Here is a 22,918-nt window from a genome sequence, read left to right on the forward strand (position 1 = left end):
ACAGAATCAAAGGAACCAGCAACGACAGTACATACTGGACAATTCCACTTGTGTCATTTAAAGACAGAACCACTAATTTATGATGACAAAGAGCAGAATGATGATTCCAAGGTTGAAAAGGAAGAACTCTCTAGAAAGCGGCAGGAGAGAATCTGCTGGGAGATGGAACTGTCCTTTATCTTTATCAGGGTGAATACTGTCACGGTGAATATTTGTCAGATCTAATTGAACTTTGTGCTTAAGATCAGTAAATTCTACCTATAAAAAACTCCTGTTAGCCGGCTCCGTGGCTCAATAGGCTAATCCTCCGCCTGTGGCGCCAGCACACCGGGTTCTATTCCCGGTCGGGGTGCCGGATTCTGTCCTGGTTGCCCCTCTTCCAGGCCAGCTCTCTGCTATGGCCTGGGAGTGCAGTGGAGGATGGCCCAAGTGCTTGGGTCCTGCACCCCATGGGAGACCAGGAGAAGCACCTGGCTCCTGGCTTCGGATCAGCACGGTGTGCTGGCCGCAGCGCGCCAGCCGCAGTGGCCATTGGAGGGTGAACCAACAGTAAAGGAAGACCTTTCTCCCTGCCTCTCTCTCTCTCACTATCCACTCTACCTGTCAAAAAACAAACAAACAAAAACTCCTGTTGTATAAAAAAATTACTAATATAGCATGACCATAAAGTTTTTAACAAGATTTAATTCATAGTTTGTATCATCCTAATAAAATTATTTGTATTTTAAATTGCACCGAACCCTTCACTTTCTTAAAAATATGTATCTTATGAATATATAAGGAAAAATATGTTGACTCAACCCCACTGAGAGTTAACAGTTTTTGCATTCAAATGTTTTATTGGGTCTTTTTTTTCTTTTTCTGTTTTACCTACTGTTTTTATTTTTTAATTTTTTAAGATATTAGATTAATATATTAGATTTCGGTCATAGTAAAATGATAATTACTACACTTCTTATGTTATTTTGATATTATTACAAACAGAACCTATTCAATATGGTTCATAGATATCTATTGGACCCTTTATATTGAGTTTTCTTTATAAGGACCTGAGAATAATTTTTCCTGTTTGTACACAGAACTTATTTTAGGTCTAATTACTGTTAACATCCACTGAAAACACTTTTCATTCACGTTTTCAATTAGTACGTTTGTCTCTTTAGCTTTTACCTACCAAGTTTTTTTCTACTTTTCTATTCTCATGTTTATATAAAGAGGCAGTTTTCTGGAGGAAATGAAAACATATTTTATGTCAATATAATATACGTGATGCCTTTATTTTCTTCCTGACTCCAGTACATCTCAACCTCAAGTAAATCTTAAGGTCAAAGGCAGCTTTCAAAACAGCCTTGGGTTCCGTTCCTTACCAGCTACATGAACTTAGGCTCATTTCATTAAGTTTCTTCCTAAATATAGCTTTCACAACAGCTACATGATGGCTGCAAAAGGTAAGGGGCGGCGGGAGCTGCCCCCCTCACAACTGAGGGAGAGTACTGTCTGTGGATTCTGAAAGAACAGTAATAAAGCCACATGCGAACAATTCTAAAACATGCCAAGGACTGAAACTCCTCTCCATGGGGGCAGACCGTTCCCAGTGACCTGATAAATAAATACACAGAGCCGTTTCAAGGCAGCAGAAGCTGGCCACCCCTGCAGAGTGAAGGGGCCCACGCACAGTCACACAAGCTCCAGTGCGTCATTCATTCGGCAGTGGCACAGGAATAGGTGACCTTTATGGGCTGGTTTCTAAATGTGCCTGGTCTCATGCTAAAATGCATTAATCATTTAATCCTTCCAACTTTCCTACAAACAGATACTCTGCCACTATTGCACAGTCAAGCAAACTGATGGAGGAGAAATCACTGCCCTTCTCAAGGCCACCAACCGCAAGTGGTGGAGTGGAGGCTTGGGGCAGCGAATCCCAGGACGCCACCAAACTGCTGCCTTTGAATATCCCAGGAGCTTAGCGGGTAACTGGAAAGGGAGCAGGGAAGAGAAGTGGGATTCAAAATTTAAAACAATTGATTTCAGAGAATCTGGATGCTTAAGGTGATTCACAATACAAGAACTAAGAAAAATCTAAATTAAAATCAAAAGTCCTACTCCTTAGGAAGGTAAATTACAGTCTGATTTCCTTATGTCCAGGAAATACAGACAAGCAGGTTTGTCAAAAACATTGTGCTCAGCTGAGTAAACGTGCCCCGCATGTGCATGTACGTGTGCAGGTGCACCATGTACGTGTGCAGGTGCACAGGTGTGGTCTGGCTCCTCTTGGGCCTGCTCCAAGCAAGGCCAGCACTTCCTGTCCCGTGCAGCAAGCTGTGCTCCCAGGGTTCTTGCTGAGCTTCATGGAGAAGGAGCCTCCTGACTGGCCCTGTGAATTTCCCACCCTGTACTCCTGACAAGCAAAGCAGGAACCCCCAGCCGGGGGTGAGAGGGGAGCAAGCCCTCCAGACAACACCCACACAGCAGAAAGCCCAGCCCAGTGTGTTTTCAAGGCAATGACCTTGCCCCTCAGTCCCAGTGTAAATAAATCAAGAAGTAATTCGATTTTGTGGCACTGAATATGATTCCACTGTTGCCCTCATGGACCAGCTTTAGACAAAACAAAGGCAGCTTATTATTCCCACTCAAAACAGCAGCTTCTTCACTTTGAGCCTTGTGTTCCACATGAGCCCCCAAAGTGCAAGACAGCAAAGCGAGAACGTGAAATAATTTCCTTGAGTTCCAGACTATGTGACAACACTCTGCAGTGACAGTGCAGGGGGGGAGAGAAACAGCTCGCGGGGAGGACGGGACTGGCTGTCGCCACACCCAACACACATTACCACCAAAATCTCCAAAAAGTGAACATCAGTGCAAAAATGCGATGTACTAGTATTCAAACTCAATTCATCCACCAGGAAACAGGTTGAATTCTTCACAGACACAGACATACTCACACGTGCACACACATGCACAGGAATCTGAGCAAACTAAGCTCCCATTGGATTTTAATAAAAATAAATTCAACCTTCACTTTAGGCCATAAACATGTCATCTTGGGCAATTTATAAGTGAGAGCATGGCAGATATGTGAATTATGCCTTCATGAAGATTTTAGTCTTAAATGTTTCAAGCTCTACGGAAATGCAAGCTAATACTTAGTTTTACATAAAATGCCAGTGTTCTCTTTAAGACTGATTCAATGCCTTTTATCTTAATGAATACTAACATAATATTTAAATAAATTTTTAAAACCTGTAGAATTCAAAATGGTACTAGAAAATGAACTAATATTTATGTTGTATTTATTTTAAAGCACTGGTTATCTTCAAGATGGACTCATCCTGATAAATTTAAAAAGTGAATGGTATCAGTTATTTCAAAATTATTTAATGACTGAAGATTTTTAAGTTGAAAATGTTACATGTTGCAGACCAGGAACTGGCACTTTTTTTTAGAAAAAGCCAGATAGTAAGTATCTTGTCTTGCAGGCCACTGTGAAACCAGTCAATGGATATATAAAGGAATGATGGTGGCTGTATGATAATAAAATTGTGCTTTACGATTTATTTATTTATTCACTTGAAATGGCAGAGTTACCGAGAGAAAGACAGAGATCTTATATTCATTGGGTCACTCCCCAGATGGCAGTAACAGCCAGTGCTGAGGCCAGGAGCCAGAGTTTCATCCTGGTCTCTCACATGAGTGGCAGCGGCACAAGCACTTGGGTCATCTTCCCCTGCTTTCCCAAGCACATTAGCAAGAAGTTGGATTGGAAGTGGAGCAGTCAGTATACAAACCGGCACCCATATTGGATGCTGGTGTTGCAGGCAGAGGCTTAATCTGATGTGCCACAATGCAGGACCCAATAAAACTTTACTTACAAATCAGTGGGCTGGAGTTGGCCCCTGGGCAATGGTTTGCCAATCCCTGAGCTGGACTGGACTAAATTATTGTATGGAATCAGGTCACTCATATATACTGGAAACTGAAACTTCCAACCAAAACCATAAATAAGCAAACCCTTGTTTCCAACTGTACACTGCTACATTTGGACAATGTTCGCTGGAGTTTTTGGAAAGTATCAATTTTTAATCATGAAACCTAAGATATGAGAGAGTCTTATCTTGCTCTGGCATGTCCCATGTGTAACTCTGGATGGCTAAAGAGAGGGTTCTACTTACCAGAGGATGCTTCATTTGACTAGGAATGGCTCTAAACAGGCCCAGGGCACCTTAAAAAGAAAACAGTCACTTCTGTCATTCAAGAACACAATTGGTTCACTCAACTTCAAAAGGGTACTGAAAACGCCATGCTTTCAGAGACACACAAAACAATAAGGAGAGCAGAGAAAGTGTGATGCATCCTCTTCCAATGACACAAAAGAATTTGTGTCTACAGGTTTAAGGGAAATTAATTAAAATGCAATCTTCAGATCAAGAATGGTAACTATTTAAATGCCAAAAAGGAACATAACCTAAAATGAGAAAGAAAAAAACCAAACAAACAAAAATTGCTGTATGAAAGACCAGAAGAGTGAACCAATTTAAGATGGAATCCATTGAAACAAGATTGTCAGCACTACACACCCATCCACTGGTCAGACCTGAGCCAATGTGCATAGTTGTTGTGGACTGCTAACACTGCACATCAGGGTCATGCAGTGACCTCTGACTCCACTGTTAACTGTCCTAGGTAACAAGGACAGCTCTGGCTGACCTCAGGCTGGTGACCCCATCATAGGTGGCACACTACTGGCTCTAAACTCTCAAAGGTCACTGCTTGGAGACCTTTTGCAGAGCAAGAGAGGGTATGAATAACTATCTCCACTCCCAAAGGTTTTACTTCACCTTCTCTGTGAATTTTTTTTAAAGGTTATCACTCTGAGAATTACCTATCATTTGGAGCAATTCAAGACTAGATCAAGTAGGCCATCTGATAACACTATGTGGCAAAATGGAAAAACAACAATAAAAAGACCAAGAAGTTGCTAAGAAATAATTGATCAGTTTTCAAAATTTTATTCACTTATTTATTTGGAAAGCAGAGTTAGAAAGAACCCAACAAAAAATATCCCCAAATGACTGTAATAATGGGCTAGACCAGGCTGAAGCCAGGAACCAGAAACTCAATCTAGATCTCCTACGTAAGTGCCAGGGATCCAATTATTTAAGTCACCATCTACGGCATCCCAGGATGTGCATTAACAGGCAACTGGAATCAAGAGCAGAGCCAGGATTCTAATGAAGCATTTCCACATGGGACATGGGCATCCCAAAGGATGACTTAACTGCAATGCCAAATGTCTCACCTTAATTTTAAGATACTTGTGCCAGCACTGTGGTACAATGGATAAAGCTACTGCCTGCAACGCCAGCATCCCATGTGGGTTCTGGTTCAAGTTCTAGCTGTTTCACTTCCAATTCAGCTCCCTGTTAATGGCCTGGGAAAGCAGCAAAAGATGGTCTGGGTGCTTGGGCCCCTACCACCCACATGGGAGGAACTGGATGAAGCTCTTGGCTCTTGGCTTTACCATATGGCCACTTGGGGAGTGAACCAGCAGATGGAGGACCTCTCTCTCTTTCTCTCACTCTCTATAACTTTCCTTTTTGTTTTGTTTTGTTTTGTTTTTGACTTTTATTTAATATAAATTTCCAAGGTACAGCTTTTGGATTACAGTAGCTTTTTCCCTCCCTCCCACTCACAACCCTCCCATCTCCTGCTCCCTCTCCCATTCCATTCACATCAAGATTCATTTTCAATTATCTTTATATACAGAAGATAAATTTAGTATATATTAAGTAAAGATTTCAACAGTTTGCACCCACACAGAAACACAAAGTATAAAGTACTGTTTGAGTACTAGTTATAAAATAAATAAATAAATATTTAAAAAAATAATAAGATATTTGTATATGACTAAATATGTGACTACCCTTTAAAAATATGAATGAATGCAGGGGATTACTTCTGTAAAAATAGATCTATCCACAGGTACAACTCTTTTTGCTTTGGGCTCATGGTTTTCCCACACCCACCATCCATATGACAAATCTTTAGCTACAAATACACTAGTCCCAGGGATCTCAGAAAATGTGGATTACAAAGAGGTCCAGGAAACACTCTCACTTCGTCTCAAATGCTCTAGTCTTGCAGTGTCAGTCTTTTTCTATTAGCTAATCCACAAGTTCTACCCTCCTATTGTTATCTAATTGTTTAGTTGTAACAGAAGAAATACAGCAAACTACATCTAGCTATCAATGAGTCCTGTGAATCCAATTTTGAGGATTAATGTGAAATAAAGCTGTCTGTGCCCATATACATGGGTTTCACATTTGTAGATTCAATCAACTGTGGACAGAAAATACTCAAGGAAAAAATCTGTGATACTGAATGTGTACAGACTTTTTTTTTCTTGCCATTATCCTCTAAATAATATAGTTGAAAAAAAAAAAAAAAACCTGTAAAGGTTCTTCAGTGAGTTCATGGAAGATGTGTATTATTTAAAGAAAATGCATTGGGCATCAATTTTTTGGACCAAAGTAAAGGTGTCTTTTAGTCTCATTTTCTATGAGCTTTTTGATGTATCTTCAGTTTACACAGCATTTGCAATGTAGTGGTGAAATCGGAAAAGACCCCTTAAAATTTACACTAAAATGTGGCCTCTTAAAGTTCCCTAGAAATGCTATCCGGGGTGTCACACGCACTACCGGAATTTGGGGTGCCTTACGATTTCACCACGGGCTTATTACTAAATCCCTGATATTAATAAGCCCAAGAGGGTTCTTGCCTAATATTTAGAGAAGAATTCTAAATACCGGCACAGATAAACGAGGCAGCATGGTACATTTTAAGCTTTTATTTAGTGAGAAAGATGTAGAGGAGAGTGAGAGCTTTATTTAGGAGAGAGAAGTGAATGGGGGTTCATACCAGGCCATGCGCCCTGGAGGCGCAGGGCTACAGCCGGCCCCTTCCTAGCAAGAGGCCAGGGAAAAAGAGCAGGGTTGAACACACTGTGGCCCAGCTTTTAACCCACTTCCAAAGGGAAGTGGTTAATTAACCTGATTGGCTGGCTGGCACCCAGGTCTGGCCAGGTAGGGGGATGAGGACACACAGGGGCTTGGTGAAGGTGTGGTCTTCCAGCTCGCAAACCTAATCGATTTCAACCTATATGCCTGCCCACTTCAGTGGGTGTTCTTCAGATGAATTCTAGAGATGATTCAAGCATTCAGGGTATTCTATGTGGGTTATATGCAAATACTATGCTATCTTGCATAAGGGACTTGAGCACTGGGGGATTTCGGTATCCAGGGGGTTCCTGGAACCAGCCTCTGCTGGATACCAAGGGTGACTGTATATAATACTCTGCTTGCTCTTAATTCAAGAGAGATTAAAAGAAGACTTTAGATTTGTACCTCTACCCTCAGGAAGAAGGGATTTGGCCTCATGAGTATTGTTTGCTTCTAGCTGGGGTAGAATCTTCCCATCATATTTCATATCTAGATTCACGTCCACAACCCCTAGGATCTAATATTTCAAAGTATATACTGAACACAAATATAAATATTTCTAAGTGAGCTGAAGTTCCAGAGAGGAATAGACAAAATATTTCAAGTCAGGCCAAGTATGGAACAAAAGGTTTTATATTAGAAAACATAAAAATTATTGAGATCTGGTCTCAAGCTTTTTACCTGCCTGTCTACCTTGGTTTTCTGAGGGATGGGATCTCATGGCTTAAGATAACCACACGTGTGTTCAAGATCCCCTCATCGCTCTTGTTCACTAAGCACCAGACAGGTCTACCCAATGCCCAACTCAACATCTCTCTCCATGTTCATGTCATTCACATCTGAAACAGACAACTCCTCCCAAACTTGTGCCCACCACACTCCTCTCCACCAGTTGCTGGCACTGTCTTTTGTCCAGCTGCTTTGGCCAGAAACTCTGGAGGTTTCCTCTTTCCATCACACCTTCAGGTTCCTCTTTCCATCATACCCAAGCTGTCATAAAATCCCACACCCTCCTCACCATCTACACAGCTATCAGTGTGGTCCCAGCCCCTGCACCCATCTTAGTGGGCTCTCGTTCCTGATCCCTCAGCACTGTCGCCCCTCTGCAGTCATCTCAGTACAGGAACCTCAGGTGACCATCTGAAAACCACAGCATGTCACTCCTCTGTCTAGAATCCTATCACCTTCAAGCAAAATCCAAACGCACAAGGCCCAACGGCCACATCCTCTCTGGTTCCAAAGTGAACACTGATTTCACCTACTACAGCAGGACTCCAACCCTTCCACTCTATAACCGTAATATTACCCTCATCTCCCGGCTGCTCTGCCAGCACCTTCTACTCTGAGGGCTTCTCCCACTGCCTCAGATCCATGGGCCAGGAAGCTGCAGGGCCCACACCTTGTCTTGACCACATGCCTCACTTTAGGGAGGCTTTCCCTGGCTCCATCTCTATTAGTTTTCTATTGCTTTGTGACCAATTCTGCAGTTCATAACATCACCAGTTATTATCTCCCTGTTTCCAAGGACTGACATTCAGCTATGTCTCAGGTGGACCTTTTAATCAAGGCTTCGATCAGAGAAGGTACAGTGTTCAGTGCAGGTGCTGGCAGAATTCAGCTCTTCCAGGCTGCAGAATCAGCACCCATATTCCATCTGAGTGTGAACTGAAGCCACAGTCCGATGTAGAGGCTATACACAGTCCCCACCACGTGGGCCCTCAAAGGCCTGCTGGAACACTGCATCTCCAGTTTGCAAGGCCAGCAGGACAAAGTCCATGCCAGGCTGCTGAGATGGGTTCTTTTAGAAAGTACCCTGGTCAAGAAGTGACACCCCACCATCTTCACCACACTCCACAGCCCACGCACTCCACACCAGGCCCCCCAAGACTCTGCCTACCAGGGTCTCTCTAATCACCTGCAATGCTCTTTTCATCCCCATCCCTGACCATTGTAGTACCAAATATGTCTCACCTTTCCTTCTGCACTCCCTGCTTCAGCTCCCTGGAATGGACATGCATTGCTTAATGGCAGGGGTACGCTCTGAGAAGCGTGTTGTTGCGCACTTCCATCATTGTGCAGACACCACAGAGTACACGTCCACAAGACCAAATGGGCTAAGCCAATCACTCCACTTGGCCTCTTACTACCATCCAGAGGTACAGTAAATATGAGGTGCATGAGGCTGCTGCCATGTAACACCACACACTGCGTTAAAGTCGTTTGTTTTTATTAAGTAGAAGGAGTACACTGAAATACCAATAAATAGTATAGTAAAAACATAAATCATCAACAAAGTCACTTATTATCATTATCAAGTACCATGCATAATTATATGTACTATGATTTTAATCTCAGGTACAGAATAATGCCTGAGTCACAGTACGTTATTGATAGGTAGGGCTGCCTTAAAAGCATCAAGAGCTCAACATCTCGGATTCCACTCCCAATCTGCAGATGTCTGTGAGCTTTCCCTACTCTTGTTGCACTGCATCAGAACTTTCAGTCACAGAAGCTAAAATTATATGTTATACTTCCCATGGTAACAGAGCGATCTAGTTTTATTTTCGAGTTCCATTGCAAACATGGAAAATATCAGCCAACTATGTGGGGAGAACTCCACAATGAATATTTGTAAAACCAGCATATTATACTTAGGTGAAAACAGATGTGCTCACTCTCCCATTCCCAGGCTCACAAATAATTTTTAATTAAAAAAAAAAAAATTCTTCAGTTCTGCAGTGGAAAGAATAGGAAGTAAAAGCCAGACTTCCTTTGAGCCCTGACTCTGTATGTGATGAGGCTGATGATTCAGCAGAAAAGTATGGTATTCAGAAGCAATGAGCATCCTATCACCAGGGTAATAAATGTTATAGATCCATTATCCATCTCATTTAAATAACTGTTGCTTTTTTACGAGAGATAGAGGAGGATGTAAGGCCAAATGGCATAAACACGAAGTAGAGTTCCTTGTAAAATACACATTTGGTATTCATTTTAACCAGTGTGTCTCTGGTTACAATTCTTTTTAGGTGATTTTTAGAAACCCCAAATGTATATGCACTTAAAATGATACTCATAAACCCAGTATCATTGCAAGTCCCATAACAAATTGATAATTTATTTGACAATGCCCTTTGGAAGTCACTCCCATCTAGTCTTCCCCAAAACTAAACTACGCAGATGAACACAGGTCGAAAACAACAGCCTGATTTTCATTTATGGAAGTTTTCCTTATCCATGATTTTGCTTTCCACAATTTCATTTACCCATAAGCCAACTGCAGTACAAACATACTACATGGAAAACTCCAGAAACAAACAATTCATAAATTTGAAATTCCATGCTATTCTGAGTAGTATGAATAAATAGTTGGCCATCCTGCTCAGTCCCACCCAGGATGTGAATTATCCCTTTGTCGAATGTACCCATGTGTTACATGCTGCCCACCTATTACTTCCGAGCTATCTCAGCTGCCAGATCCATTGTTGGGTTATCTCAGTGCTGTGCTCAGGTAACCCTTATTGAAACTAATAAAGGCACCAAAGCATTAGAGTAGTGACACAGATAATTCAGATATGCCAAAGAGAGACCATGAATCTCTTACTCTGTGAAAAGTTCTCAACCTAATGGGAAATAACCAGTATGTGCTGGGTGCAATACAATCTTGGTTTCAGGCATCCACTGGAGATCTTGGAATGTAGCCCCAGTGGATAAGAGGAGATTTCTAGATTTTATCTAAGTTTCTCCACCCTTCTTCTTTTTTTAAAAATTTTATTAGCACTGCTACTATTAATGTTATTCAAAGAACACCATGTTTTTCTAAATCTCCCTTGCTACAGATGTATGCTCATTTACTTTCGAGCTCTCAAGAGGTTTTTGCTTCTGATTTCCCCTTTCAGTCTACACAATTTCCAGGTTCAACTGCCAAAGCCATCCTCCTCTGGAGAAACCTCATGGCACCTCCCAAGCGTCCAGCGGTCCAACACATTGCCCTTCTATGGCCTTGGATGCAAGCTCTTACCCTGGCTTAAGCTCTTCACCCGGCCAGTTTGGTTTCTATGCTAATTGTAGGCTACCTAATTAAGCAGTCCTCATCTGGCCACAACTAGCTAGCCCAGGGGTGATGGCTAAAAGTGTAAAATCAATGAATGAAAATCACAGGCATCAGGGACAGGCATTTGGCATAGCAGCTAAAGATACTTTGTGGAATGCTCACATCCCATACGGGCCTGAATTTGAGTTCTGGCTCCACTTCTGATTCCAACTTCCTGCTGTGTGCACATGAGAAGAAGCAGGGGATGAATCAAGTAGCCAGATCCCTGCCACCCATGTAGGAGACCTAGAATGAGTTCTGGGCTCCTGGCTTCAGCCTGACCCAGTCTGGGCTATTACAGGCAGTTAGTGAATCAGGGACCTATGCTGTGGCACAGCGGGTTAAAGCCCTGGTCTGCAGCACCAACATCCCATATGGGCACGGGTTCGAGTCCCGGCTGCTCCACTCCCAATCCAGTTCCCTGCTGAATGCACCTGGGAAAACAGCAGAGGATGGCCCAAGTCCTAAGCCCCTGTACCCACATGGAGACCCGGAAGAAGCTCTTGGCTCCTGGCTTCAGATTGGCCTAGCTTTGGCCATTGCTGACATTTTGGGGAGTGAACCAGCAGATAGAAGACCTCTCTCTCTCTCTCTCTGTCTCTACCTCTCTCTGTAACTCTGTCTTTCAAATAAATAAAATAAATCTTTAAAAAAAAATGAGAGAGTGAATCAGCAGATGGGAGATCTCTAGATCTCTCAACTGACTGTCTCTTGTTCTCTCCATCTCTCTCCCTTTCAAATAAAAATGTATTAATAATTTAATTAAGTAGTCATAGATGTAAAATCTCCAGCCCTACTGACTAAATTACTAACCTAGATGTATACAAAGGACAGAACTACTCTTTTTTATAGCAACACAGTAAGGTTAGGAAAGAAGTCCATAGAACATAATATTCAATAATCTCTTTATTTATTTTTTAAGATTTATTTTATTTATTTGAAAGTTAGAGTTACACAGAGAGGTAGAGACAGACAGAGAGAGAGGTCTTCCATCTGCTGGTTCAGTCCCCAGATGGCTGCAACAGCCGGAGCTGCACTGATCCGAAGGCAGGAGCCAGGAGCTTCTTCCAGGTCTCCCATGTGGGTGCAGGGGCCCAAGGACTTGGCCATCTTCTACTGCTATCCCAGGCCATAGCAGAGAGCTGGATTAGAAGAGGAGCAGCCAGGACCAGAACCGGCGCCCATATGTGATGCCGGCGCTTCAGGCCAGGGCTTTAATCCACTGCGTCACAGCACCATCCCCAAGAATCTCTTTTTTAAAGATTTATTTATTTATGTGAAAGTCAGAGTTACAAAGAGAGGGGGAAAAACACAGACAGAGAGACAGAGAGACAGAGAGACAGAGAGAGAGAGAGAGAGAGAGAGAGAGAAAATATCTTCTATCTGCTGGTTCACTCTCCAGATAGCCATAGGCCAAGCTGAAGCCAAGAGCTTTATCTGTGTTTCCTATGTGGGTGGCAGGAACCCAAGGAATTGGGCCATCTTCCGTTGCTCTTCCCAGGCTCCCAGGCTATTAGCAGGGAGCTGGATCAGAAGTGGAGCAGCCAGGACATGAATCGGTGCCCATAGAAGATACTGGCATCATAGGCAGTCACTTTACCTGCTACAACCACAATACCAGCCCCCAAGAATCTTAAAGTAAAAGGAACCCTGAGGTAAACCTAGCATTTCCAGAACATCTGAACTGAGGTTTCCGTGCAGGTGGAATTTTAAGATGGCCATAGGACTTCCCACTCACTGGGGGTCCTGCTTAATCCTTGGGACAGTAAATATCATGGATTTTATGCTCTGTGATTAGGCAAACCAGGAGCTTTACAGCCTGAGGGGGATTTGACAAGAAGTCCTGCTGCCGGCTGCAGTGTCCCCAAGGGCACTTATAATAATAATTACAAGGGCAAGGAATTGCAAGTAGCTCCTAGAAAATTCGAGAAACTGAGACCGATCCTGACTGCCTAGAGACCACGGGCTGGCCAACACCCAGATGAGCTTTGGAGCAGGTTCTTCCTCCAGGGCCTCACTGACCAACACCTTCCCTGTGAGGTCTCAACAAGAAGTCCAGCTGAGCTTCAGTGGGCATCAGGCCCACATAAGGGCGGCTGAGAAACAGGTGTTGATCGTGTACATGTGTCAGGCAGCAAGTGCAAGTACATATGTTTCTACACCTCGCCCTGTTACACAGAAATGGCGTTGTCCTTAAGGCGCCTCGGAGCACTGTCCTCCCAGGCAAGATCACAAAATCCACAAGGGAACCAGGAAGAGAGACAGGACGCCTCCGAGAAGTCTGTCCGTCCTAGGATGCCTTGAAAACTGGGCGGGAGCAGAACACGGCAGTCTTTGATGACAGTGACTCTTTCAACAATCATCACACGTGAGCCACTTTTCTCAGGAACGTTAACCTGGAGATCAGTCCCTCTGTGATATTTTATTAATCTTATTATCAATGATAGGAACATCAACAACATAATTTATTTAAGTTTCTGTGAGAGATATCAAAAAAAATGTTCATCTTTTATTCATCAAAATATTAGCTGACGCTCCACTACAGATACAGAATCCTTTGTAAGCACTTGAGAAATAATTCTAGGGGATGTTAATAAAAATATGCCATCCACAGATTATTACAAGAAAAGGTAAATAGTTGAGGCTGTTTTGCCACTGCTTTACCTTGGGAGTAAACATTAACGACTAAAAATAAGTACTCTGCATTTCATTGTTTCCTTAAGCAATCTTACTGGTACAGACACCTGCTCTGTGTCTACTCTGTGCTATGCACTAACAAAACACAGATTAGTGACTCAGCCCCTGCTGTCTAGACATTCAGTGTATCAGGAGACAGGGGGCCAGTGTCACGGGGCAGCGGGTTAAGACACCGCTTGTGCTGCCAGCATCCCGTATCAGGGCATCCTGGCTATTCTGCTTCTGATCCAGCCCCCTGTGAATGATCCTGGGAAGGCAGCAGAAAATGGCCGAAGTGCCTGGGCCCCTGCCACTCACGTGGGAGATCTGGATGGAATCCCTGGCTCCTGGCTTCAGCCCTGACTGGGCCAGACTTACCTGCTGCAGACATCCGGGGCATGAACTAGCAAATGGAAGATTCTCTCTCTCTCTCTCTCTCTCTCTCTCTCTCTCTCTCTCTCTCTCTGTCACACTGCCTATCAAATAAATAAATCCATAACTAAATCTCTGAGAGAGAGAGAAGTCTACTAGGAATTGCAATAAGCAATCCCTACTTGTACATTATTAGTGTAACATATGTAACATATAAGGCTCAGGGTAGCCCAGGGATTACAGGAGTGTAATGCTACACTGGTAAAGAATGAGTTAGTGTCCATCTGCATCCATCCATCCTAGCATGGACAGACTCAAGACCACTGATTCATACAGAAACAGCTGACCCCATTTAGGACAGCTGTGACAGTCATTTATGTCCAAGGACTAAAACCAAAAACAAAGCTATCTTTTCAAGAAATATTTCTAATGGGGCAGGTGTTGTGGCACAGTGGTTTGAGCTATTGCTTGGGACACACATATCCCATATCAGAGTGTTGGCTCAAGTCCTAGCTATTCCTCTTTGGGTCCAGCTTCCTGCTAATGAGCCTAGGAAGCAGTGGATGACGGCTCAAGGGCTTGGACCCCTTCCACCCATGTGGGAGACCCAGATGGAGTTTTTGGCTCCTGGCTTCAGCATGGCCCAGCTCTGGCTATTGTGGCCATTTGGAAGGTAAATTGGGAGATTCTCTCTCTCTCTCTGTTTCTCTCTCAGGTCAAATAAATAAGTATTTTCAAAAAATATTTCTATTTCAGGATGTTTAAATATGAAAGGCATACATATAAAAGTTGAAATTTTTAATCTGATACAATTAAATTTGTCTAATGTCTAATATGACATTCTGAATACCATGAAATTCTGCCCATCCATGCAAAGGGAACAACTGTTTTACTCACTAACTTCTAAAATTCTCCAAATAGAAAGTCGTATTACAACTAAGCTGACTTTCCACAGAGTACAGTATATGAGAGCTCTGGATCTAAAACAATCATGTTGAACATTCTATTCCTGACAGAGCAAATGTAAAATGGCAATTACATTCAGGAAAAGATAGAGTAATTAAAGTTGAAAACGCTCAATATTAAGAGTTAAGGAACACACACACACCCAATATCTTTCATGTTAGTCCTCTAGGCTTGCAGGAAAAAAAATGAAAATTTTTCTTTTTTAAAGATCTATATTTTTTTTTGAAAGAGAGAGAGACAAAGAGAGACAGAAAAGGATCTTTATCCACTGGTTCATTCCCCAAATGGTCAGAGTGGCTGGGATTGGTCTAAGCCTAAGCCAGGAGCCAGGCTCACTACCCAGGGAATCTCACGTATGTGGCAGGGGCCCATGTGGGACATCATCCAGTGTCTTCCCAGCACGTTAGCAGGGAGGTGGATCAGAAGTGGAGCAGCAGGGATTTGAATCAGCACTCCAGTTTGCGCTGATGGTGTTGCAGGCAGCAGTTTAGCTCCCTGCAAGCTCAACACTGACCCCAAGAAATGAAAACCTTCACTCTCATTATTTTACTATGATGGTTATAAATGAGAAACTGTCTCACGATATTCCATGTCTTATTTGGCATTTACTTTTTGGAAGGATGAGCTCTGGTTCTTCATAAGGCTGCTTTCAGTTTTGTATCAGCCACAGAGATGTGGCTAATTATCACATAAAAAAGCAATACTGTAAAAGTGAAATAAACATATATTGACAATTTTGAGGGTACCTGAAAAAGTCCGTGGAAAGATGCAATTAGAAGATGTAAGTTTGGAATGGCTGTTTGGTCCTGCAGTTACGACATCAGTTTAGAGGCCCATATCCCATAGCAGAGTGCTTGGATTCAGTCCCTGGCTCTAGTTTCCAATTCTAGCTTTCTGCTAATGTACACCTTGGCAGAGAGTGGTGATGGCTCAAGTAGTTGGGTCCCTGCCACCCACATGATGGATCTGGATTGAGTTTCTAGCTCCCGGTTCTGGCCCTAGCCCAGCGCCAAACATTGTGAGCATTTGGGGAGTAAGCCAACAGATGAGAGCTTTCTCTCTGCCTCTCAAATTTAAAAAGAAGGTAAGTCTATTTGATTAGAATTAGAAATCACATCTACAAAGGGTTTCAATAAAGTATTGGAAAATGCATATTATGAAAAAAATGCATGGGTTTCCAATTTTTTTGCACAAAAATAAAGTTTTTAATTCCATCTTCCACAAATTTTTTGAAGTCCTGGGAAATTGTTATGATGGTACATTTTATGTTATGTATTATTACACTTGAAAAGGAAGCAAGGGTAGAGGGGAAGGGAGGGCAAGGGTTATGGAGAGAAGAGGGCAGAACTTGTACCATGCAGGCCCTATGAGGAGGGGAGGTGGGACGGACACCCCTCCCCAGTAATGGAATAGCCCTCTGTGGGCACGAGTGTCAGGGATCAACAGGGTAAGGAATTCCAAGTACTGCAATGGTGAGATCTAGGTTAATATTCCTCGTAAACAAAAAACATTCTGCAGCACCAAAATAGCCTCTCAAAACTGGCACTATGGGAGTCGTCAGTGGTTCTATTTTCATTCTCACAATAGGCAGAGATAATTTTCCTGAACGTTTGTAGATGCTCTGGAAAATTTGAAGATACTTCAAAGTGCAAGAAAGCCACTGCAAAAGCCAGTTGGCTAACTGATTCGTGGCTGCCTTACTTTTTGCAAAGGCTGAAGTTTGCCCAAGTACCCTGGAGTTTCACGCAAGGCTGAAGGGTAACTTAGTAAGTATTTAGAATCAACACTGAATTTCCTCAGCACACACAGAACCTAAGGAATGTGGATCATGAAGCTTTTGTGCCAGTAACTGTTCTGGAGAGGTTGAAAGGGAGCTAAAACAAAGAATCTTAAGTTTAAATGAAGTCCTTCTTTGACAAAATTTTTTTTTCATAAGTTTTGAAATCGGTCACCAAGCACACTAACTCCAACATAAAGGAGCTATTTTTAATCTTGGGGGTTTTTTTTATGCACATTCAATGGCCCAGAAAAAGCTCTCAAATTTTACAAGAGATCAGTTATTTATAAAAACAAGTACAAACTGTGCAAGCACAGGGTTCCTCTATTACTGGATAGGAAATTACCTCTTCAAATGTTTACTGACAACCACAATTGATTTGCATAAGTGGAAAAAAAGAAGGAGTGGAGCAGACAGAGAAGGAAAAAGGAGATGATTAATTATAATGCATCCAGTGAGGTCCATGGTGCCTCTGGTGAGCTGCTGGGCTACAGTGCCTGAAACCACAGCCCAGACCCACTGTCCTCCAAGGAGACCACTGAGGGATATGAGATGAACAGGAAGAGATCATCATGTTTCTTTTTACCCTGGAACTTGTGCAGAAAACAAAAATGGTGAAGTCCAGGCATGGCCTTCATACAGCTTCCGTTTTTGAAAACACCACATCATACCCAAACTCACTACACATACCCTCTCTAAACACAGACTACAGAGCCAAAGCTTCAGGCATTAATATTCATATTTAATTAATATTAATAACCCTAAACACACGATAGCACTCCTTGCCTAGGTTGTAAGAATTATTTTCTTTTTTTTTTTATTTGACCAGTAGAGTTATAGACAGTGAGAGAGAGAGAGACAGAGAGAAAGGTTTCCTTCCGTTGGTTCACTCCCCAAATGGCCGCTACAGTCGGCGCTGCACTGATCTGAAGCCAAGAGCCAGATGCTTCTTCCTGATCTCCCATGCAGGTGCAGGAACCAAGCACTTGGGACATCCTCCACTGCCCTCTTGGGCCACAGCAGAGAGCTGGACTGGAAGAGGAGCAACCGGGACTAGAACCCGGTGCCCATATGGGATGCCGGTGCCACAGGCAGAGGATTAAGCAAGTGAGCCATGGTGCCAGCCCAGTAAGAATTATTTTCTCATTTCAACTCCTGCAAAATGTCACAGCTCCAAAACAGAAACAAAAATGCCCAGTATCACATTCTCCTATTGTCGTCATGTGTGTAAAAGATACTGAGTTTTCACTTTCAACCTAATTAGGTTGTTGTAGTATTTAAAAATGGCCCCGAATGTCTGCCTGGTTTGTCACTGATGACGTCTTTAAAAAGTGAGTTAAGCCAGTGATACAAATTGAAGACTTATGAAATGCTCCTCTCCCATAGTAAGATATAAAAATACCTTTCCTTCTTTGTATCACCACTCTGAGACCTCAAAGTTTAACTAGCAAAGGGGAAATTCTATGCACATACTCACACACACAGGTCCTACAAAAAGTTCAGAGATAGCGGAATTAGCTATTTGTTTTGTTGTAAGAATGTTTGAAATTCGTGCAGTTTTTTTTTTTTTTCCCTAAGATTTTTTTTTTGAAAGGCAGAGTTACAGAGAAGGGAGATAACAGAGTCAGAATCATCTGCTGGTTCACTTCTCAAATGGCTGCAATAGTTGGGGCTAGGCCCAAGCCAAAGCCATGAGTCTGGAATTCCATCCAGATCTCCCATGGGTACAGGCAAGCACTTGTGGCATCTTCCACTGTTTTCCCAGCCACTTTAGCAGAGAGCCGGATTGGAAGCGGAGCAGCCAGGACTGGGATTGGCACCAGTATGTGGAGCCAGCATTGCAGTAGTAGCTTAACCTGCTATGCCACAACGCCATTCACAGTTTGTTCATAAAAAGCATTTTCCATTCATTTTTAAAAGATTTTTTTACTTATTTGAAAGGCAGAGTGACAAAGACAGACACAGAGATCTTTCCTTCACTGGTTTGCAACAACCAAGGAAGGCTAGGCCAGACAGAAGTCAGGGACATAGAACTCCATTGAGTCTCCCCCATGGGTGGCAAGGACCCAAGAGCTTGAGAAATCATCTGCTGTTTTCCCAGGTGCACTGGTATGGAGCTGGATTAGACATGGAACAGCCAGGACTCAAACTGTAGTCATACAGGATGGTTGATGTGGCAAGCAATTTGCTTAGCCCACTGAAACACAAAGCAATACCTTTCGAAAGATCCAATCTGTGTGTATGTGTGTTACTACAGCAGTTTGCGCGTGTGTTACTAAGACTTTCTGATTATCTCATGTTTGTTAATGGTTGACTACATTGTACCTAAGAAAGATTCTTGGTGTACACAGTATAGTTGAATGGACTTAATACACAGAATCTGAATCTCGAGTTTACATCTCAGTTAATGCCTCTGTGCCTCAATGTCCTCACCTCTGAAATGGGTACTCCTCAGAATGACCACAAAGTATACAGAAGATTTAAGAATCTAGAAATCCTAAAAAAATGATGTTAAGATTTTTTGCTAATATTAGGATTTTTTATTTTATAACTATAGTTGTGTATTAACATACAAGGTTATGTCTAAAGATTCACAGAAAAACTGAATATAAAGTAAGTTTATTTTGATACAAAAACTTCTGAAACTCATGTATAGTTTTTTCGAACATGCAGTTTTCATTCACTTTTTGAAGAATCCTCATATACATGATTTCAAACATTTTTGGACTAAATTAAACATGTTTTCATTCCCTTTTCCATGAACTTTTTGAAGTACCTTCATGCAGTATGAGCTGGTTTTGACAATTTAATTGCATGAAACACAGAAATTCAATTACACCTAATTTGAAAATGCTCCCGTGGCTAGCAATGTTCAATGAATATCACATTTTTCTGCTTTATGATAATGTTTTAGCTGAAAGGAGGAAACATTCTCTGCTACTGTCAGAATGCTGACATCCCCAGAAAATTCCTATGTTGAAAGCCAATACCCAAGGTGGTAGTATGTGAGATCTGTGGGAAATGATGAGGTCCCTGATCATAAGAAAGCAGTGCCTGTTAAATATAAGAGTGGGAATAAGAGAGGGAGGAGATGTAAAGTTTGGGACATGCTCAATTGGACTTGCCCCAAATGGTAGTTAGAAACGTGCCAGGGGATTCCAATTCAATCCCATCAAGGTGGCATGTATCAATGCCATCTCACTAGTCAAAGTGATCAGTTTCAATTCACAATTGATCATAATGAAAGAATTAAGAGTCAAAGGGATCACAAAAACAAGACTAGTGTCTGCTAATACTAACTGAAAGAATTAAAAAGGAGAGAACAATCCAACATGGGAAGCAGGATACAAAGCAGACTCATAGAATGGCAGATGTCCTAAACAGCACTCTGGCCTCAGAATCAGCCCTCAAGGCATTCGGATCTGGCTCAAGAGCCCATGAGAGTATTTTAGGCATGGAAAGCCAAGACACTCTGGAAAAAAAAAAAGACCTAAATGAAAGATCTCTGTGAGTGAGATCCCAGTAGAAAGAACGGGGCCATCAAAAAGGAGGTACCTACCTTTCTCTGAATGGAGTAGAGAACTTCCACTTTGACTATGACCTTTCTAAATAAGATCGGAGTTGGAGAACTCAAGAGGCTTCCATAGCCTTGGAAACTCATGACAAGAGCCTAGGGTGATTACTGACACCATAAACAAGAGTGTCAATTTGTTAAATCAACAACAGGAGTCACTGTGTACTTACTCCTCATGTAGGATCTCTGTCCTTAACGTGTTGTACAATGTGAATTAATGCTATGACTAGTACTCAAACAGTACTTTACACTTTGTGTTTCTGTGTGGGTGCAAACTATTGAAATCTTTACTTAATATATACTAAATTGATCTTCTGTATATAAAGATAATTGAAAATGAATCTTGATGTGAATGGAAGGGGAGAGGGAGCGGGAGATGGGAGGGTTGTGGGTGGGAGAGAAGTTATGGGGGGAAAAAGCCACTGTAATCCAAGAGCTGTACTTTGGAAATTTATATTTATTAAATAAAAGTTAAAAGAAAAGAAATCAGTGCCTTGCAACAGCAGCCCCAGCCGCCTCCCTCCCCCTGAAGGACACACAGAAGGAGCCATCTATCAGGAACGAGCCAAATGCTAAGCCCGCTGGTGCCTTGATCTTAGAGTTCCCAGTCTCCAGAACTATGAGCAACAAATTTCTGCTATTTATAAATTACACAGTCAAAGGTATTTTGTTGTAGCAATCCAACTGCACTAAATATTCTCTTTGGAGGAATGCCTGCCTTGTGCCTTACAATCTTGACATAGTCCCTCAAGAAAAAAACACTCCTAGGTGTGCACTCCATACTAGAGTGGCTCCTAATTTTCAATCATTCGATAAAATCTAAATTGCTGTAATTCACTAATGGGAATGGCTGTCAGACGGAATTCCAGGGCTCCGCGGCCTCAAGGCACAGCATAAAAATGGGTCAGATTCTTTAAAAGGCATCACGGGGACAAGCACTTGGTGTATCAGTGAAGCTGCCAGTAGGTGCTTCCACATCCCATATCAGAAAGTCTGGGTTCTAAAACTGCCTCTGGCTCCCACATCCAGCTCCTTGTTAACATGCATTCAGGGAAGCTGCAGTGCTGGCTCAAGTAACTGGCTACTACCACCAACATGGGAGACTTGGATTGAGTTTCGAGCTTCAGTCTTCATCCAACCATGGCCCATGCCGCATCTGGCAATGAAATAACCAATGGGCATTCTTCCTCATGCTCTATCTCCCAAATGAGTAACAATTTTTAAAAGGGATCACTTATGAATGTAAGCTGTTCTGGAAACAGGTAAGACCTATGCCTCATGATGTCAACAAACGAAGACTCAGATCAGTAAACCGCTTGATTCATGCATTTCCCAACTATTTCAGGCCCTGGAGTTAGAGCAGTCAATCAACAGGCAGAATTCCCTGCCCTCAAGACGCTTCAGTTTCTCCTAGTTAGCTTACTAAACAAGAGAACCCAAGAGGGGCAGGCATTTGGCTCTGTGATCAAGTTGCTACTTGGGATGCCCATATGCCATGATTGACTACCTGTGTCAAGTGCTGGCTACTCCATTTCCGATCCAGCGCTCTTGCTGATGCACACCCTGGAAGGCAGTGATTGGGTCCCTGCTCATGTGGGAGACCCAGACAGATTTCCAGCTTCAGCCTGGCTGTTGTGGGGATCTGGGGAGAATGAATCAGTAAATGCAAAATGTTCTCTCTCTCTCTCTCTCTCTGCCTTTAGAATAAAATGAAAATAAATAAAAATTTCAAAAGAGAGAAGAAAGGGAGAGTGTGATTATGCTGTCAGGGAAACAACAGGCTGTTGACTCCCTGCTGTGCAGTCCTGGTTCCTGCTGGCATCCACAGCCTTGCTTTGAGCAGTTAAGAGAAGGGAATTCCTGTGTGCCACACATTTTAGGTCAAATGCTACGACCTCCTTCCTTAATAAATGTAGCAATAACCATCTTAATTGCAAGATATACACCGCACCCACTACTGGCAGATTACAATTAATTTCACTTCACTAGTTTTTAAAATAACTCTTTAGCAGACTATTAAGCCTTGCCTTTTAACTAATTAAAGCTGCTTCCAAAGAGAGCTTTTTATTGTAGCCAGTTAACTCACTATTTCCAAAAACTAAGTAGAGTAAATGCTATAGATCCTGGTTAATGCTAAACACGTCTGATACAACAGATTCAAGGCTCTGTTTCAATTCATTCACAAAATATTCTGCCCTTGTCTCATGAGAGTTGCCAAGGCCTGCCTTTAACTACATCTGGTACTTCATTAAAGAATATCTGTGGAACCCTAAATTCTGATATGTGGGAGTCTTGTTCTTCTGAACCTGAATGATAGCTGAAAAACCTCAAATTAGCTTTCCATTTGTAATTCTATCAGGTGAGTCTACAGCTTGCAAAATTGCCAGGTTGATTATTCTGTTAAATGTAACATCCACAATCTGACGCACACGTCCATCTAAATTAGAAATTAGCACGGGTGCTTA

The 22,918-nt window shown here is 42.3% G+C and overlaps 1 protein-coding gene across 3 annotated transcripts in view; it reads right to left on the bottom strand.

The window, feature by feature from the left end:
- The window catches only part of FAM110B (family with sequence similarity 110 member B), a 175,185-nt gene that overhangs the window by 99,746 nt on the left and 52,521 nt on the right, over positions 1-22,918 (bottom strand). For 2 of the 3 annotated variants that reach the window (XM_062188472.1, XM_062188474.1), the window contains one exon: positions 4,170-4,219. The exons of the other annotated variant lie outside the window; for it this stretch is intronic. The gene's annotated coding sequence lies outside the window, so the exon portion shown is untranslated. The remainder of the gene's footprint in view (positions 1-4,169; positions 4,220-22,918) is intronic. 3 annotated transcript variants of the gene reach the window in all.

The sequence above is a fragment of the Lepus europaeus genome, chromosome 4 (assembly GCF_033115175.1).
Source record: "Lepus europaeus isolate LE1 chromosome 4, mLepTim1.pri, whole genome shotgun sequence".
NCBI lineage: Eukaryota > Metazoa > Chordata > Mammalia > Lagomorpha > Leporidae > Lepus > Lepus europaeus.